The sequence below is a fragment of the Orcinus orca genome, chromosome 14 (genome assembly GCF_937001465.1).
Source record: "Orcinus orca chromosome 14, mOrcOrc1.1, whole genome shotgun sequence".
Lineage (NCBI taxonomy): Eukaryota > Metazoa > Chordata > Mammalia > Artiodactyla > Delphinidae > Orcinus > Orcinus orca.
The window spans coordinates 35195787-35210787 of record NC_064572.1 but is presented as its reverse complement, the minus strand read 5'-3'; the positions used below and the strand labels follow the sequence as shown (position 1 = coordinate 35210787).

The 15001-nt window shown below is 46.5% G+C and overlaps 1 long non-coding RNA gene across 1 annotated transcript; it reads left to right on the top strand.

The window, feature by feature from the left end:
• Window positions 1-244: 244 nt before the first annotated feature.
• LOC125961096 (uncharacterized) lies at window positions 245-14404 on the top strand. The gene is made up of 2 exons (XR_007471410.1): window positions 245-9142; window positions 11164-14404. It is a non-coding gene; the product is annotated as an uncharacterized LOC125961096 (long non-coding RNA).
• The last annotated feature ends 597 nt before the right edge of the window (window positions 14405-15001 follow it).

Below are 15001 nucleotides of genomic sequence, written 5' to 3'. Positions count from 1 at the left end.
GTTTACCTTTATCATCATAATATTTTTGATGAAATGCTTTTGTCTCAGTGAAAGCTTTAAACATATTTTCATCTAAACCTTGGAAAAGGTTCATCAGATATCCTAGGTGGCAAAGCTAGTTCTCATTGCCAAACCAATTAACCAAGTCAAGTTTACTTATTTTGAAATATGACACACATTCAGAGAAGTTCACTACATAAAACTTTATGGGTCAATAAACAACAAACAAGCAAACACATGTAATTATTGCTCTTTGCCATCATCCTGGAAGCCCACCTCATGCTTCTTCCGACTCACACTGCCCTCCCTTTGTCCTAGTGGATTCCACTATCCTGACTTTATGGTAACCATGCTTTTCTTTTTTATAATTTTTCCATGTACATACTCACCCTTGAACAATACAGTATTGCTTAATTCTGATTTTTTATAAATAGAACCTTACTGTATGTTTTTTAAAAATGTGTGTCTTAACATTATGTTTGAGAAATTCATGCATATATTTATATGCAATGGTGGTCTGCTACATTTTCATTTTGGTATAGTTGTCCATTGTACGAAGTTATCACAATATATTATCCATTCTGCTGTTAATGAACATTTGAGTAATTTCCATTTGGGGATTACAAGAATCATGTTTCTATGAATAGGCATTTTGTTCCACCTAGGAATAGAATTGCTGAGTTCTAGCGTATGCCTATCTTCAATTACAGTATGTAGTGCCAACCTGTTTTCCAAAGTGGTCGCACCAGAATTATACCCCTACTCTCATTATGAGAGTTCCTGTTGCTTCACATCCTCTCCCACACTTGGATTCATCAGTTCAAGCTGTACACATTCGTACATTTTTGTATCTCTTGTATATTTGTCATTCTTCCTACTTTTGCACTTCTTGTACATTCTGTTGGGTATATAGTGATGTCGCAGTGATTTTAATTTGCATCTCTCTGATATTGAATGGGGCTGAGCTCCTCCTGTGAATTTCTTGTTCAAGACTCTTGCCATTTTTCTACTGGAATGTTTGTTTCTTGCCATTTTGTAGGAGTTCTTTTTGTATTTTGGATATGATCCCATCATCAGTTGTATGTGTTGCAAAGATCTTCTCCCTCTCGGTGGTTTGCCTTTCCAACTTTTTTTTTTTTTTTTTTTTTGCGGTACGCGGCCCTCTCACTGTTGTGGCCTCTTCCATTGCGGAGCACAGGCTCCGGACGCGCAGGCTCAGCGGCCATGGCTCACGGGCCCAGCCGCTCCGCGGCACGTGCGATCTTCCCGGACCGGGGCACGAACCTGTGTCCCCTGCATCGGCAGGCGGACTCTCAATCATTGCGCCACTAGGGAAGCCCCTTTCCAACTTTTAAATGGTTGTTTTTGGTGAAAATGTTCTTAATTTAACGGGGTCTGAATAGCGATCTTTCCCTTATTTGTTACTGCTTTTCGTGTCCTGATAAGGAAATTTTCTCCTACACTGGACCCATGAAGACAGTCTCCCATATTATCTTCTAGAAGCTTTAGTGTTTTCTTTTACATTCAGGTATAGAATACACCTGGAGTTGATTTTTGTATGAAGTGTGAAGTAAGTGTTGTTTAACAACCCCCTCCTGTACAGATATCCAATATTCCAGTTTTATTTATCAAAATATTGTCCCTTTCCCACTCTTTTATAGAGCCACATTTGTTAAATTGTGTGTGTGTGTCTCTGTGTGTATGTGTGTGTGTGTGTGCACATTGCAAGGTATATGGATTCTCTGTTCTGTTCTTTGGATCTATTTGTTCAAACCTGTGTCAAAACACTGTTTTAATTACTGTGCTTTTATAACAAATCTTGATGTTAAGTAGAGTGTGTTCCCCCAACTTCTTCTTGAACATCTTGGCTATTGTGTTAATTTAGGTTCTCCAAGAAGGTATTAAAAATTAATAAATAACTTTTATTAAGGGAAATGTTTATATGAGAGAAAATAGGGAGGGAGCTTGCTAAGGCTGGGAGAACTGTCAGACTATGACACAAGTCTGATTCCAAGTAAAGCGAAGAGAAGATTGGGAGGAATCTTTCTAGGCTACTGTGCAGTCAAAGAAAGTCTTGACCAGATTATTGGGGATTCCTAGAGCCAAAGGTGTGCCTCAGAAGGGTCCTGTGTCTCCCAAGAATAGGTCTGCTTTGGTATCCCTGAATGCATTCACTGATTGGCTGGGACAAGCCCGCGAGAGGTGTGGCCTCAGCACAAACTTGGTGATGAATCTCCAAACAGTAGCTGGGGCCTTTGGTCAATTACTCTCCCTATAGTTGGAGGTCTCTAAGATACAGTCATGACTAATACAGTCTACCCTTGTGGTGGGCAGATCTACTTCTCCAGACAGGTTTAGAAAACAGCTCCTATAAGTTTCCCTATTAAGATTTGATCAAGATTACATTAAATCTGTGGATCAGTTTGGGAAGAATTATCTTTCAAATATAGGTCTCCCAATTCATGAACCTGGTATACAGCTTTGTTGCTTTGCATCTTCTTATATTTATCTTCGTAGTGTTTCATCGTGTTCTGCAAGGTCTTTTAGTTTGTTAGATTAATTCCTAGATATTTGATATTTTCCCCTATTTGTTGCTAGTATATACAAATGCAATTGATTCTTGTATATTGATCTTTTATTGAGCAACTTTGCTAACAACTCATTATTAATTCTGACCACTTATTTGCACATTATTTTGGATTTTCTCTGTATACAATCAAATAATCTGTTCCTGGTTTTTTTTATCTCTTCTCTTTTAATCATTATGCCTCTTATCTCTTCTTCTTGCCTTATTGCACTGGCTACTTCCTGTACAGTGTTGAATAGAAACGGACATATTTGTCTTGTTCCGAATCTCAAAAGGCCAACTTTCCACATTTTACTAGTAAATTACATTATGTTGTATACTTCTTGTTTACTTCCCCAGATTCATTCTCCACACTTTTCCCTCTGCATTGTGCCCTGGGGGGCAACTTACAGAGAATCAATGGTCTCCATTGCCCTTTCGCTTTAGATTGGTTGTGGCCAATCTAAAGACACTGATGTGAGATAGGGTAGGGAGGGAGGAGAACTGAATTGTGGTATTTATACCCCATACTACCTCACTTCCATGTCATGTAGATTAGGTGTGTCCTACCAAAGGCCACAGCTTATATCATGTAGCCTTCTCCCTACAGCCACTTTTTCCATTTTATTTATTTATTTATTTTTGTGATACGTGGGCCTCTCACTGTTGTGGCCTCTCCCGTTGCGGAGCACAGGCTCCAGACGCGCAGGCTCAGCGGCCATGGCTCACGGGCCCAGCTGCTCCGCGGCATGTGGGATCTTCCCGGACCGTGGCATGAACCCGTGTCCCCTGCATTGGCAGGCGGACTCTCAACCACTGCGCCACCAGGGAAGCCCCCACTTTTTCCATTTTATAGTAATTGCTCTGTTCTATTCCCTCTTCAGGTCCTTTCACCCATTTACTAGCCCGAGATGATACATTATCCATTGTTAGTTTGTTTAAATTCTATGCCACCTATGTAAACAGTTACTGTATAAAACACTCTTCAGGACTTCTCTGGCGGTCCAGTGGTTAAGATTCTGTGTTTCTGCTGCAGGGTACACGGGTTCAGTCCCTGGTCGGGGAACTGAGATCCTGCATGCCTCGAGGTGTGGCCAAAAAATAAAAAACACTAACTCTTCAAGTCACCCCATCCGAGGGTGCCGTTTGCTTTCTGCTGGGTGTCCAGAGCAATTGAAGTTTACTGTACATTGTTATGTAGATTGCCTTTATCAGATAAGGGAGTTTCCTTCTATTTCTTTTTGGCTGAGGTTTTTTTTATAATGTGTCAATCGATGTTGGATCTTCTTAAATGCTTCTTGTGAATCTATTGAGATGATAACAAGATTTTTATCCTTTTTTTTCTTAATGTAGTATATGGCACAATATTAAATCATCTTCGTATTCTTGGAATAAACTCAATGTGGTCATGGTATATTATCCTTTTTATATACTGTTGAAATTAACTTGCTAATATTTTATTAATGAATGTTGCATTAATATAATATTAAATCTCAAGAACAAGATTTGGCCTGTAGTTTTCCTTTCTCATACTGTTTTTTGGTCAGTTTTGATATCAATATTTTATAGGCTTCATAATATGAATTAGATTATGTTTCTTTTTTTCTAATATCTGGAAAAATGTGTAAAGATCAGTGTTATTTCTTTCTTTTTTTAAAATTTTTATTTTGTTGTTGTTGTTTATTTATTTATTTATTGGCCATGCCATGCAGCTTGTGGGATCTTAGTTCCCTGATCAGGGATGGAACCTGGGCCCTCGGCAGTGAAAGCGCGGAGTCGTAACCACTGGACCACCAGGGAATTCCCCAGCGTTATTTCTTTTTAAATCGATGGTTAAACTCTACGTGGAAGGCAAATGAACCAGAAAACTAAGCAGTTCAAATTTATTTGCACTTAATAACATAGCCTCAGATAAATAAGTTAAAAATTGACAAAAAGGGAAAAAATGACAAAGACATTACTGTATTTCTCTAATAGATATGGACTTTTAAAGAAAAGCATAGCTGTGAAATCATCATACCCAGCTATACTAACACTAGTTCCTTATTGTCATCTGCTACCTTGTCCAATTTAAGCTAATTGTGGTTTGTCTTGGTTTTATCATCATCTGCCTGAACTTCTCACTTGGTTGTTGAACTAAGTAAGAAGGGGCTACAGTGGGTGCAAACGACCCCTAAGGCTCCATCTTAATACCAGTTGCCTAAATTGGCTAAGGTTCCCCTTCACACGCTGGTCTCAGCCCCTTTTCTTGCCTCTAGACCCTTCACGTGAGTGACACTCCCCCGCAAATGACAACTCTCTTGAGACATAGTAATTCTCACCCGGGGAAGACAGGCACAGCCCAGCAGGGGTGGGGGAGGAAGAGGACCGGGGAGGATCAGCGGATCTCTCTGCTAGAGACGGGGACCTCCCTCCACCCCCTCCCCACCCCTAGGAAATCACTGCTCGACCCAGCCTTTCCCAGAGTGTGGACTGAGTGACACAGGTAGTACACAAGATGGTTCTAGATGGGACACAGGCATGGCCCTGATAATAGCGTCTCACAGCGCGAGATAGTTATTCCCCTTTCCACTCTCCTCAGTACTTCTGAACACAGTAAGAAGAAAGTCTCATTTGGTGTTTATAAGTTTTCAAAACTGCTCTAACCTTTGTTCATTTCTGTCTCTGGCAAAGAGAAAACTGGGCTTCAGGCAGGCAGTGTCTGGTTAATAATATCTAATAAATTGTTTGATTTTCTTTGTGCTTGTTTTTCCAGTTATCTCCTAAGTCGCAGCTAACACCAACTTACAAGCATTGTTGTGAATTGATCCTCACCAACAACCCTATGAGAGAGGTTCTAGGCCCCCATTTTTCAGTTACAGAAACTGCAGTTCGGAGAATTTTAGTAAATACCCAAAGAGTCACAGGGAGGAAAGGGCCGAGCTTGAATTCAATCCAGAACCCATGTTCTTAGCAGCTACTCCATACCATCTCCTTTGGGACAGTGATGCTGTTCCCTTTAAAAATTCTTCAAGTTAAAGTGAACCAATTTAAATATTAATTCTTAAGTAAAGAGTTAGAAAGTAGAGGTACTAGTTGAATAGGGCAAAAATTGAGACAGAAATCCTGGGAAGATCCAAGTTTGGAAAGCACCAGCTTAGCCCAGGCTCCACCATCCTGTCCCAAGGGCTACAAGTCTCTGGCTCTGGTCTGGGTCACAGCCAGGACTCAGTGCAGAGCTGGCTGGGCTGCAGGGAGAAAGCAGGGGCCCATCCTGGTCCCCATTTAAAAGTTGTTGCAGGGTAGCCCGTCCTGGATATGGGCTGACGTATCCTTTTATCTCTTTTGTATTTTTCACCATGAAATTGTATAATATGATGGGATATGATGTGACACTATGTGATAATATAATACAATAACATAAACCAGGGCTTTTCCTAGCAAACCTAGCCTAATGGTGATTGTGAGGCTGAATGAGTTAATACATGTCAAGCATTTAGAACAGGGCCTGGCACTACATATGTGCACTTAGAAGGATGTTTGGCGGGAGGATGGTTAAAGGAGGATGAGAATGGGCTGAGGGCTGGGGACTAGGGGCTCTCTGGGTCCCAGAGGAAGCAAATCCTTAATGAGCTCCTACCGGTGGCAGCTCCACAATTGATCTGTCTGATGTGTTTCAGGACTTGCTTGGTTTCAGGTGGTTGCACAGACCTGCAAGGGCCAGCTGGGGAAACGCCGAAACAGTCTGCCCTGGCGCCTGAAGAAGCAGCGTCTGATGGGGCTGCCACGCACCACCAGATGCAGGATTCCACCTCCAGAGGAGTGGAACATGAATGGGTTCCTGTATCAACATTCATCAGATGCCTATCCTGTGTTGAGAGCTGCACTAAGCTGGCTGCCCAATCAAGGAGTATGTGTCGTTTCTGGAGATGGGTACCATCCGGCAGAAGTGGTCTCTTAAAGCTGGAAGAGGGACTTCCCTGGTGGCACAGTGGTTAAGAATCTGCCTGGCAATGCAGGGTTCAATCCCTGGTCCGGGAAGATCCCACATGCCGCAGAGCAACTAAGCCCGTGAGCCACAACTACTAAGCCTGGGCTCTAGAGCTGCGTGCCACAACTATTGAGCCCATGAGCCACAACTACTGAGCCCGTGAGCTACAACTACTGAGCCCACGTGCCACAACTACTGAAGCCCGTGCACCTAGAGCCTGTGCTCCGCAACAAGAGAAGCCACTGCAATGAAAAGCCCACGCACCGCAACAAGTAGCCCCTGCTCGCCGCAACTAGAGAAAGCCCGCGTGCAGCAATGAAGACCCAACACAACCAAAAATAAAAAGGAAATTAAAAAAAAAAAAAAAGTCAGGAAGAGATGGATTCTTCTATACCTCTGAATGAGTCAGCCTAAGACCAAGAGGACGGAATTAGGCAGGAGCCCAGGCTGCCCAGTAAGACCAGGTGCTGGGAGGCGGGATGTGTTTCCATTCACCTGCTGGGCCCTTATCTTCTGCAGAGCTCTGCAGGGTGCCCACAGACCTGCCAGTGGTTCAAGAGCAAGGCCTTGCATAGAATGAACATGGGCATGGCAGTTACTAGTTATCTGACTCTGCACAAATCATTTATCCCTCTGGGCCTCAGCTTCCCCATCTGTAAAATGCAGTTTGTTATAGTACCTCCCTTCCAGGGTGGCTGTGTGGACCAAATTAGATAAGGCAGGAAGTGCCTGGCACTGAGCAGGTGATCAGTCAGTGACAGAGTCATCTGTTATCAGATCACTGCTATCAGCAGTGTCATCTCCGCTGTACTGAGGGCAGCTGGGCTCTAGAGCTTATTGGACAGGTTACCCCAGGACACAGGCTGCTAAAGGACAGAGCCCTATTTTGAAGCCCCAGTGCCCCCTACACTAGGTACTGTGTTCCAGGTATGAGGTGATGTCCAGCCTAGGGGTCCTCTGAACTGACCACGAAATGAGACAAAGAAGTTCAGGACCCAGAGGGTAGCCTGGGACCCCTGTATGCTCAGATAGACAAGGATTTGTTTTGTTTGTTTTATGTCACCCCTGTGGACAAAAATGTGGCCAAAGCGTTCATTTGGGCGTGGGCAGGGGATTAGTAAACTGATGAAGAGGGACTTTGCACCTTCGTGGCTAAAGGTAATCATATAGGTTTTAAATGAGGTGTTCCTTGAATTTCCATATGTATGTTAGATGCACAGAGGCTCAGGAAAAAGTCTTTTATAGGGTGAGACCTACACTGACGGTTCAGCATGAGGCTCTGGAATCGCACTGCCTGGGTTCAAATCCTGGCTCCACCACCTACGAGCCAAGCTGGGCGGCTTTCTGGCAGGCGTCAGCCTCCTCATGTGTAAGACGGTGATGATAGCGCGTCTGTTTCGCAAGCCTCTTCAATCCAGACGAGGCTTAATTGAGGCTGTGCTGTATAATGCACTCAGCACAGGGGCTGGCAAACGGGAGCTGCTCCATAACGATCGCTATGACCATATTTAAGACACAGAATCTCGCTTAAACTCATAAGGTATTATCTTTGCAGGCCAAATATCAACAACTTGTTCTCCCTGGTTGTGGACGTGACCGATAGCTCAGTCTGGAGCCCTGGTGTCTAAGCTCCTAGATGCCTATTACCTTCTAGAACCCAGCCCCTGCCTCTGTGTGTCTTTATATCCCCCAGTCTCCACCCCCTCCCATCCTGCCCCAGGCCCAGTGCTTAGCACAGTGGGGGTCTCCATAATGCCTGCTCTCTGGAGCTGAGTATGCCATCCATCAACTGGGGGAGGTGTTCCAGAGGACCAGCACAGGGACAGTGCCTGAGCCTGGGGCCAAGGAAAATGAAGCCAAGGAGGACCCTGTCAGACAGACACCTGGCTGTGACTTCAGCAGTGCCCTTTGCTGATTAAAACTGGTGCTTTCAGGGAACTTACCAGGCACGTCCCATAATCGATGGCATGCGAATAGCACACAGGAAGACTTAATACAGCTGACATGGGTAGGTCATTCAGTCCCTTCTGACTCAATTCTCATCTCAAAAAAATAAGAATAAAAAATACCCGCCCCTTTAAGGTTTTGTAAAGACTCTCTCTCTCTCTCTCTCTGTCTCTCTCTCTCTCTGTCTCTCTCTCTCTCTGTCTCTCTCTGTTTCTCTCTGTCTCTCTGTCTCTGTTTCTCTCTCTCTCTCTGTCTCTGTTTCTCTCTGTCTCTCTCTGTCTCTCTCTCTCTGTCTCTCTCTTTGTTTCTCTCTCTCTGTCTCTGTCTCTGTTTCTCTCTCTGTCTCTCTTTGTTTCTCTCTCTCTCTCTGTCTCTCTCTGTCTCTCTGTCTCTGTCTGTCTCTCACGCGCGCACGTGTGCACACGGTTTACTAGCGATGAATTTTCCATCTTCCATCCTGACAGGCTGGTGGGAAGATAGGAGAGCCCAGAAGTCCCTTTTCCCTATGTCAATTCGATCCTGTAAAGCTCCCCTCTTGACCGCAGCCTCCAGAAAGAAGGGGTCGGCATGCTGCTTGCTGGGCGAAAGGAGATGGCTCATTAAGTATGGTGGTGACGATCCTAGTGATGTCAGGAACGTGGGAGATTCATGAGCTAAAGGTAATCCCTCTCTAAGGGCAGACACCTCAGAGACAAATGCAGAACGCAGCTCAGGTGCTTGCTGTGAGAAAGAAGGGCCTGCTCATGACTCCATCCTCCCACTCCTGTGGGGTCTGGACAGCTCTAGCTCGGCTCTGATTCGTCAGGACTCTGCTGTCCTCTGGGCTTCTGGCCCTAGCCAAACTCCAGTTTCTAGCCTTGTCATTTACAGAGCTGTGTCACAGGGACTTCCCTGGTGGCGCAGTGGATAAGACTCCGAGCTCTCAATGCAGGGGGCCCGGGTTCGATCCCTGGTCAGGGAACTAGATCCCACATGCATGCCTCAACTAAGGAGCCTGCGAGTTGCCAGGATGGAATGAAAGACTCTCTGTGTGAAACCGCGTTTACATGTTTAAAGTGTCAGAATGGACTAGAATATTGTCATTGTTAGACCAGAGTTTGTCCCCTTGAGAAAGAAGTTTGTCCTCTCTAAGTTGGGCCTTCTGGCATCTTGCGGAGACTCCCAGAGCTTTTCCATCTTCCAGATCTGTCCTTACCCCCAGCTCTAAGGCTTTTCTCTCCCTCTGCGATGTGAGGGAAGTGAGACTACACCTCAGAATGGGGAGATTCAGAACTTTCTGCCCTTGGTCGTCTCGCTGCTCTGTGTGACCTTGGGTGAGTCCCTTACCCATTCTGTCCAAAAACACCTTTGTCTCTGATGTGAAGGTCGCCCTGCCCTGCCGGCCACAGGGCTGGGAGGATCTGGGAGAGCCTATGTGTCACAGAACCTGATTCAGTCACCCGATGTCAGGAGCTCTGCAGCCACAGTGACTGACGACAGCACAGACGCAGAACAATTTCCTTCGCTGAGAATGTTCTGTTGGACAGCACTGCTTCCGAGTTTAATATTTGTTTACAGTTATTATTCTTTTGAGTTAAAACTTGCATACATTGAATCTTATCACTCCAGAACGTTCCCTCGTGTCCCATCCCAGTTACTCCACCCCCAACCCCAGAGGTAACTGCTGTTTTTTTTTAAAAATTAATTTTGTTTTTGGCTGCATTGGGTTTTCGTTGCTGTGCGTGGGCTTTCTCTAGTTGCAGCAAGCAGGGGCTACTCTTTGTTGCGGTGCGTGGACTTCTCATTGCAGTGGCTTGTCTTGTTGCGGAGCACAGGTTCTAGGCACGCAGGCTTCAGTAGTTGTGGCTCGCGGGCTCTAGAGCGCAAGCTCAGTAGTTGTGGTGCATGGGCTTAGTTGCTCCGTGGCATATGGGATCTTCCTGGATCAGGGCTCGAACCCGTGTCCCCTGCATTGGCAGGCGGATTCTTAACCACTGCGCCACCAGGGATGCCCTCAATTCTCTTTTTCTTTCTAAAGTTTTTCAGTTTAATTGGATATATAATCATATCATCTGCATATCATATTATATCTGCTTCCTCCTTTCTCATATATGTGCCTCTTATTTTTCTCCTTATGTAAGTGCACTGGCTTGTACTTCTGGGATGATGTTCAACAATGATGTTGTTGGCAAGAATCTGCCAACCAATAGGAGGGGGTCTTTCGTCCTCCCTTGGCTGCCATCAGACTCTCTCAGGGGAAGGGAGTTGGCAGTGGGAGGCGTCTGCGGACAGGCAGTTCTGCTGCAAAGGCCCTCCCTGACCACGCCCTACACACCAGTAACCCCACCCTCCTCAGCTCCCTAAGCCCCACCTGCTCCACCCCTCATAGCCCTGCTCGCATGGCATAGGACATATTCACTGTGTCTCTCCTCCAAGAGAATGGAGGCTCTTCCAGGGCAGAAACAGGTCCTTTGTTTTCCTCCAGCCTAGTGCCCTGCCTGTCACATAGGAAGCACATAATCTGTACGTGGAAGGCAGATAGCCTTAGGCTGTCTCCTGTAAAAAATGTCCTTCCAAACAACCACCCCTCCCATTTTTTACAGCCCTTTCTGGTAACAAAGCCCTTTCATATACATTATCTTGCTTTAGCCTCTCACTGAAAACCCTGCCAATTTTTCCTTCTTAATTCTCTTTTTTGCAGATATGGAAAAAGAGGCTCAGAGAAGTTAAGCGACTGGCTCAAGGTTGCTCAGCCAATACATGGCAGAGCAGGATCCTGTCATAGCCTTCTGGTTCTTTCCATTGAGCTGTTCTGCTGCTTAGTTGACCGTCCCTTGGGAAGCAGCTCTGGAGATCTTCCGTCTTGATAATGAAACGTGACTTTTAAAAAAGCTGTCAGCACAGGGGGAAGAAGGGAGTGAGTGAGGGAAGTTGTGCCCCCCCCGCCAGAAGTTGCTGCTGATTTTGCCCCTGCCAGCAAAGGGTAGGTTGTGTGGGTGTCTGGGAATGTGGGGTAGGGCTGAGGGTGGTGAGGCTGGTGGGTGAGAGGGGTGGCAGCCTGGGCAGTTCTCAACTCATTACCCAGATGAGCTGCCATGTCTTGGAGCCCGGAGAGCGATGCTACGTTGGCCCCTTGGGTTGGTGGTTCTATGGAGGGTAATGCAGACCTCTGGGCGCTGGCCACCAGCCCACCCTGCACACACAGTCCTGTTCTAGCCCCGCTGGGATGGCGCAGAGGAGAGAGGAAGTGCACCCAGTTCTTACTCTCAGGGGCCCATGTTCTGAAGAGAGAGAAATAACGTAGCGCCTACTATGTGCCCGGCCAGAGGCGGGCCACCTCACCTCCACCACATTTCACTTAGTCCTCGCCGCAAATCAGGAGTGAGCTGTAAGGATGTCCATGAACAGAGTCTCAGGGAGTGAGGGTTACAAGTTCCCCCCCGCACACCAGTGTCAGAGCTGGAATTCCAGCCCTGGGTCTGCAGCGCCTGTGCTCTTTCGTGGCACCTTGCTGAGTTCGCTAATGCAGACAGAGAAATCCACGGTGGCAGCGCTGGGTCCCACCGGGGGACGGAATCAGGGAGGTTTGTCCGGAAGGCGAACTGGAGGAGCATGCATGGCCTTGGGGAAAGGCAGAAAGGAGGCTGCAGCAGGCTCTGAGCAGGATGGGTAAACAGTTTGGTCTGGCAGGAAAGGAGAGCTGAGAGGGATTAAGCCCAGGCTCTGTGTTAGAGGGTGATTTCTGAGTCAGCAATCCTGAAGGCCACGTTCCCTGAATGCCGACCTTGGCAAAATGGTTAATTAGCTACTTTTTCATCCCCTTCCTGGGCCCAGACTGGCTTCGGATCCCATGAGGCCTTTGTCCTGCCCCGGTGCTGACTTGGAGACAGCGCTGCTGGTGGCTTTTTCCTTCCCTGGCCTGGTACAAGGCCTCCTGGTGTCATTGACTCCCCTCTAACCGCGCAAAGTAGAGCAGCGATCCCGAGTGGTGGCCCGCCTTTGGGCGACTCGATTTCACTATCAGGATGGAAAATCTTCAGGCGTTATTATTTTCCAAAGGGCTGGCCACCTCCCGCCCCCATCTCCATTAGTGGCTCCCTAAACGCCATCCAATATCCTGGTGAAGATTGCTTTGAAACCAAATCTGGTGTCCCCCCGCCTCGCCTTAATCCCTGTAAGCCTCCTGCCCATCGCTGAGAGCTGACCCAGCACTGGCCCCCTGCGGCTAGATCCTAAAATGACTTGGCTTGGGAGGTGGGGCAGAATGAAAGTGGAGGCTCACACTTATGGGATGAACAAAGAGGGATGAAATCTGAGGCTACTGACCTTAGGGATTTGGCTCTCCTTAAGCTGTACGGAACAAGTGATCCGCAACTATGGACGCCCTCAGCAAGCATGAAGAGCACCCCGTCAAGGGTGAAACTGATACAGAAGAGTCCTGCCGAATTGGAAGATGGGGTTCTAAGCTATAAAACAAGATTGCAGGAGCCAGTTCCCCTTAAGCTTTCCTGAGGGCAAGGGCCTCATTAGCTTCCTAGCCCCTGTCTGTTTTACCCCCAACTCTTTAATCTACCCCAGAGAACGAGGACACCAGAGTAGCGCCATGGAGACCTGTCGCGTTTCTCATCAAGATTTACACACGCGTCCTCCTCTCTCTCTCTCATCCCTTCTCTTTCCCTCTGCTCACAGAAGACCATCCTCCCTGCTTCTACCCCCTGCCTGACCCATTCCTCTAGGCTAAACCCAATGTCTACTTCTCCCCTAGGTCTCCCCCGATGCACTCTCCCTTCTGTTCTCAGAACGCCAGGAACATTTGGAATATGATTTTACCCTCCTGCTCTCCTGCTGCTGCCACTCTTTTTGCTCCTTGTTCTGCGGGCACTGAGCATTTCTCTCTAACTCAATTACAAACTCCATGAGGACATGTGTTCTCCTTCTCTGTTATCCCCCTGTGCCTACGTCAGGCTTGGCACTTGATTGAGAATTTTGAACACTTGATTGAGAATACTTGGTACACTGAATACTTGCTTGAGAATTTTGGTTTCCTATCTCAAGAAATCATCCCTAGTTGCTTAAAACAAACAAACAAACCCAAAGAAGGCGAAATAGAAGGAATGTAATCAGGAAGTGTTTAGATATTTTTCACGAGATGTTCTAAGAGTGCCTGCCTCTGTGTACGTGTGGGCGTGCTTGCCCTCAAAGATATACGTGCGGTTCTCTGGATCCAAGGCAAAATTAGGCTCATTGAGAAGATGCTTGCTGACCGCCTGCATACGGATGCGCCCTCACAGTCCTGAAAGTGTCCTCGCTTGAGATGCTTTTCTTTGCATGTGTAACAAGCTCACAGTAACGACAGGGGGCTGAGGCTGGAATGCGTAATGAGCTGAGGATTAAGAAACGATGTGACAGCATCTCGCAGATTGTAATGAACGCACGGCCTCTATTATGTCCTATCAGAGCCTAGTCTTCTTGCTGACAAGTAATTCCCCCAAATAATCACTTGTCTTTCAACATCGTGATGCGAGGACTAATTGTGAAGAACTCTCGCCTAGAAAGGCTACTGGAGCAATTTAGGGGCAATTACATGGGGCCCGTGGCTGCTGGGCACAATTACCTGGACTTGAATATGTGGTGAGTGAGACCAAGCAAGGGGAATGAGGCCTTGGCCAGGCATTAAGATGGCATCTTCCCAAAGCTGCTGGCTTCCTAGTGGGTTTTCTCAGAATTAACATGATGCCCTAGAGTAGAAGAATCAGGCTCTCATCAGGAGGATTTGAAAGGACTTGAATCATTTTTTTTTTTCTTAGATGATAGTAGTCTGTAGAAAAATTAGAAAATATAGGTAAACAACAAAACCACTACCAACATCTTGGTTAGTGTACTCATCATCATCACCAGTACCACCACCACCATCATCTTCATTGTCATCAAAGTTGTTACCATTTAAAAAAAAAAAAAGGGCTTCCCTGGTGGCGCAGTGGTTGAGAGTCCGCCTGCCGATGCAGGGGACACGGGTTCGTGCCCTGGTCCGGGAGGATTCCACGTGCCGCGGAGCGGCTGGGCCCGTGAGCCATGGCCGCTGAGCCTGCGCGTCCGGAGCCTGTGCTCCGCGACGGGAGAGGCCACAACAGTGAGAGGCCCGCGTACCGCAAAAAAAAAAAAAAAAATTAAAGTTGTTACCATTTAAGAGCTTATACTCCATTCCACATACTTTGTGTGGCACCTTAGATATGTTATCTCTAGATCTAACAATAATCTTACAAGGGGGGTAGTCACAGTCCCATTTTATAGATGGGAAAACAGACTCACACCTGTCCCCGCTCACACAGAGCAATAGCTATTAGAGGTGAAATTTCAGTTCAGGTCTCTGTGTCTAAAATTTGTGTTGGCATGCTTGTTTTTGTCCTCATCTTTAAGGTGGGATAAGGACCGTTTCTCTTCTAAGTAGTTGTGAGAGTTGAAGAAGATGCTGAATGTGGAAGCTTTGCAAACTGTAAAGTCTTGAATAGATTCAGGGCTTGTTAGGCAGTGCCTGGCAT